The sequence below is a fragment of the Babylonia areolata genome, chromosome 4 (genome assembly GCF_041734735.1).
Source record: "Babylonia areolata isolate BAREFJ2019XMU chromosome 4, ASM4173473v1, whole genome shotgun sequence".
Taxonomy (NCBI): domain Eukaryota; kingdom Metazoa; phylum Mollusca; class Gastropoda; order Neogastropoda; family Buccinidae; genus Babylonia; species Babylonia areolata.
In genome coordinates this window covers 28,205,702-28,210,701 of record NC_134879.1, presented here as the reverse complement: position 1 = coordinate 28,210,701, position 5,000 = coordinate 28,205,702, and the positions used below count along the sequence as shown (strand labels likewise).

At 40.9% G+C, this 5,000-nt stretch overlaps 1 protein-coding gene across 2 annotated transcripts in view; it reads left to right on the top strand.

Moving 5' to 3' along the window:
- The window catches only part of LOC143281026 (cdc42 homolog), a 19,998-nt gene extending 17,295 nt beyond the window's left edge, over window positions 1-2,703 (top strand). For both annotated transcript variants that reach the window (XM_076585921.1, XM_076585920.1), the window contains exon 5: window positions 1-2,703. This exon is cut by the window's left edge and continues 324 nt beyond it. The gene's annotated coding sequence lies outside the window, so the exon portion shown is untranslated.
- Window positions 2,704-5,000: the final 2,297 nt, after the last annotated feature.

Genomic DNA, 5,000 nt, shown 5'->3' with positions numbered 1-5,000 from the left:
AACTTGGCGTTGCCAGCATTATTTTGTTTCGTGAAATGACGTCATAAGTCATTGGGCAAAAAGTTTGGTCACTGACCAACAGAAGGCTAAAATTTGAAGTCTCTCTGCAGTGGAAGTAGATTTCAGAAGTGTGCAATGCGACGAGGCGGAAATGTGTCGTGCTTATGCAAAATTTTGTGCGCAGAAGAGAGAGTGAGAAAAAAAAAAAAAAAAAGCCACTGATTCCCAGTCGAAGTGGGAGACTGAGTAGGACTGACAGGCCCTCTAGTAATATTTTGATTATTTATAAGCTGATGCTGGTATCGTGTGTGTGTGTGTGTGTGTGTGTGTGTGATAGGGTCTTTGATGTAAAAGAGCTGAGCCGCATAACTGCAGGCAGGAAAAAAAACACCCAAAAAATGGGCGACGCAGTGTAGCGCCAGACCTGCTCTCCCTGGGAAGAGGAGCCCGAATTTCACACAGAGATATCTGTTGTGACAAAAAAGAGTAATAGTACACTAAAAACAGAGCATCTGGGATAACTAACCATACATTTCTGCTCCCATTGGGCCAGCGGTCCAGTGACCCTCGATCTTTCCTGCAAGACCGCCTTGCACTTTTAATTAGACAGACACAGGAAGGCCTAGTAGTTTCTAGACTGGTTGAACGATGGGTTAAATCACATGATATGCCAGTTGTTACGCTTTCAAGCAGTTATGTTCGTGACAGCCTTTGCGCTTTGTAATATGTGTGCGTGTACATTTGCGCACACGCGAGTGTGTAATCTGTGTATGTGGGTGTGTCTGTGTGTGATAATGAATGTTTAAACCCATCAACGCTGCCTGTTGCTGTGAATCTGAGGTTTTGTTTGCATGTGTATTGATATCCAATGTTTTGTTTTGCCATGTTTGGGTTTGCCGCATGCTGTGTTGTACGTGCCCATGATGTGTATGATGTATATGGCCTTGTGCGTTAGAAATAAGTTGAGTCTGTCAGTTTGTCTCAGTCCCTGTCTGTCTGTTTTCGGCTGGCTCTCTCTCTATTCCATAATATATATATATATTGCGCTTGGAAATGACTTCATCCAGATTTTCCGCATTATAAATAGTAGTAGTAGTAGTAGCATTATTTTTATGTATTTTTCCTTCTTTTTTTTTTCTTTTTTCTTTTTTTTCTTCATTTTTTAAATTTTTTTCTCTCGTTTTTTTAGGGTGTTTTTTTCCCCCTCAAGATCTGACTAAGCGCGTTGGGTTACGCTGCTGGTCAGGCATCTGCTTGGCTGATGTGGTGTAGCGTATATGGATTTGACCGAACGCAGTGACGCCTCCTTGAGCTACTAATACTATATATATATATATATATATATATATATATATATGTATGTTTGTATGTATATATATATATATATGTGTGTGTGTGTGTGTGTGTGTATTCTGCAATATAATACATTAAATTCTTTATTTATTCGAAACATTGTTTTCCTTTTTTGACTCACTTGTGTAAACAAAGTGAGTCTATGTTTTAACCCGGTGTTCGGTTGTCTGTGTGTGTGTCTGTGTGTCCGTGGTAAACTTTAACATTTTCTCTGCAAATACTTTGTCAGTTGACACCAAATTTGGCACAAAAATAGGAAAAATTCAGTTCTTTCAGTCAACTTGTTTAAAACAATATTGCACCTATGGGATCGGCACAAAAAAATATTTAAAAAAAAGAAGAAGCCTGATTATATGCAAACTGCATTTACTGTTATATTTATATTTTTTGTATTCTCTAAACTTGGCACTTTGATCTGATATTCTGACCCAACAACAAGAGCAGTCATTGTTATCATTTTTTGTTCAAACAGGAACTTCTTTTGCTAAGCATGGAATTTTTATTTATTTTTGCAAACGTTTTGGTGCAGATAGTTAAAAAAAAGGGAAATTACTCTGTAATTAATGCTAGGGGAGTTAATTTATCACAAGTGAGTCTTGAAGGCCTTGCCTCTCTTGTCTTCAGTTGTATTCATTTTCGCACTGTTTTGTTGTTGTTCAGTGTTTGGTCCTGAAGGGAGTGAGATGGTTGGTCAACCGACAGTGATGACACTGGCATGCGTGTGTGTGTGTTGGCTCTCATGGCCGATATACTGACGTGCATCTGTAGCTTTACTGCGTGTGTATTTGATCATACTGTGTGCATTTTACACATGTCTTTTTCATTATACGGGGTGCATTTTACCTATCTGCTTGTTTCTGTTTTCGTCTCACATTGCGGGGTAGAAGGTACGTATGTATGTACCTGCGCGCGCAGCACGTGTACGCACGCACACACACCAACACCCACACAACCCATGCCACCCCCAGCACATTCACACACACACACACACTAAATGCACTCACACATATACAAACGCACCTACACACGTACACGTGACACGCACGCATGCACACAGAGAGAGAGATTTTGTTAATTAATTGATCAGTTTTGTATAATTACATGTGTGCTTCCATTGCCTTCTTTGATAGTTTTAAAAAAAATAAACTTTTATTTGGTATGAAACTGACATGTGTTTCTGTTCATAATTAACATCCAAAGACTCACATGCCGCTGGCGTTCATTTGTTTGTCAGTTTGTTGTTTGTTTTCATATCCGTTTTTTGTTGTTGTTGTTGTTTGTTTGTTTTTGTTTTTTGTTGTTGTTTGTTTTTTGGGTTTTTTGTTGTTGTTGTTGTTGTTGTTTTTGTTGTTTGTTTGGGGTTTGTTTTTTTTTTTTGGGGGGGGGGGTTGTTGTTGTTGTTGTTTTGGGGGGTGTTTTGTTTTGTGTGTGTGTGTGTGTGTTTGTGTTTTGGTTTTTGACTCACTTGTGTAAACAAAGTGAGTCTATGTTTTAACCCGGTGTTCGGTTGTCTGTGTGTGTGTGTGTGTGTGTGTGTGTGTGTGTCCGTGGTAAACTTTAACATTGACATTTTCTCTGCAAATACTTTGTCAGCTGACACCAAATTAAGCATAAAAATAGGAAAAATTCAGTTCTTTCCAGTCATTTTGTTTAAAACAATATTGCACCTCTGGGATGGGCACAAAAAATAAAAAAGAAGCCTAATTATATGCAAACTGCATTTACTGTTATATCTATACTTTTTTGTATTCTCTAAACTTGGCACTTTGATCTGATATTCTGACCCAACAACAAGAGCAGTTATTATGATCATTTTTTGTTCAAACAGGAACTTCTTTTGCTAAGCATGGAAGTTTGATTTATTTTGCAAACGTTTTGGTGCAGATAGTAAAAAAGGGAAATTACTCTGTAATTAATGCTAGGGGACTTAATTTGCTTTAAACTGATCTTTCTCATCTTAAACATTACATTTTAAAATTATACTCAATACATAAAAAGCTTGGATTTTTTTTAAAGTGTATCACAAGTGAGTCTTGAAGGCTTTGCCTCTCTTGTTTTTGTTGTTGTTGTTGTTTTGTTTGTTTGTTTTTTGTTTGTTTGTTTTTTGTTGTTGTTGTTTTTTTTGTCTGTATTTCAGTGCCCAGCTCCACATCCACTTTCAGACTGAGAGAAGAGAACGAGAGAGAGAGAGAGAGAGAGAGAGAGAGAGAGAGAGAGAGAGAGAGAGAGGATGACAAATAGACAAAGGCAGACACAAAGGCAGGCTGACAGATAGACAGAGGAAAACAGAGAGCTCTGTTTAAACAAAAATACATCTGATCTGAAAGTGCATGTAAAAAAAAAAATTTTTAATTTAATTTCAGGAAAAAGAATAGTTGTTATCGGCACGTATACGTGTTGTGTGTGCTTTTGTTGTTTCTGGATCTGTCTCTCCTTTCACCACATCAACTCTCTGTCGCTGTCTCTGTCTGTCTGTCTGTCTCTGTCTCTCTCCCTCTCTCTCTCTCTCTGTCTGTATGTCTCTCTCTCTCTGTCTCTCTCTCTCTCTGTATGTCTCTCTCTCTGTCTCTCTCTCTGTCTCTGTCTCTCTCTCTCCCTCTCTCTCTCTCTGTCTCTCTGTCTCGGTCCCTCTCTCTCTCTGTCTCTGTCTCTCTCTTTCTCTCTCTCTGTCTCTCTCTCTGTCTCTGTCTCTCTCTCTGTCTGTCTCTCTCTCTCTCTCTCTCTCTCTCTCCGGCTCTCTCTCTATCTCTCCACTCTCTCTCAGATGCCCCACCCCCACCCCCACACTACCCCCACTCTCTCTTTGCTGCTAGTCTTTCCCTCTTCTCTCCCTTCTCTCTCTCTCTCTCTCCGGCTCTCTCTCTCTCTCTCTCTCCGGCTCTCTCTCTCTCTCTGCCTCTCTCTCTCTCTCTGCCCCCCCCCCCCCCCCCCTCTCTCTCTCACTCTCTGCCTCTCTGTGTGTCTCTTTGTCACTCTCTCTGCTGCCTTTTTCTCTCTGTCTTTGTCTCTCTGTCTCTCTCTATGCCTCTCTCTTTAAAGAATGCTGGCACTGCAGGCTAGCATCTAGCAATACCGTTGTGCAGGCAACACGATACATGTGTGCAACAGATTACAAGCCAAGACCCCAGTACAGGGTCTTTGTCAGTTTCAGTTCCAAGCAAGACGGCCTTGGGGAAGTGATGCCACGAACACTGTTTCTGGGTCACACAGATAACACAGTATACATTTAGATTACACACACACACACACACACACACTGACACGCTCGCTCTCTCTCTCTCTCTCTTTCTTCTTCTTCTTCTTCTCTTTTTTTTCTCTCTCTCCCCGTGTGTGTGTGTGTGTGTGTGTGTGTGTGTGTGTATGTGTGTGTGTGTGTGTGTGTGTGTGTGTGTGTGTGTGAACCTAAGCCATCAGTCTTGCACTGAGTTAAAGGGTACTTTCATTGCTCTCCAGTCCTGCACAGTAATACTTTCCAGGTCAGTCGTCAGTCGTAGTGAAAATGGGACACTGACAATAGTATTGATGGCGACAACCATTGCCCTGGACAGTGTTTGACGAATGCCTGACGGGCGCAGTAGCCGAGTGGTTAAAGCGTTGCCCAGACTTTCTATCTGAGGGTCCCGGGTTCGAATCTCGGTGACGGCGCC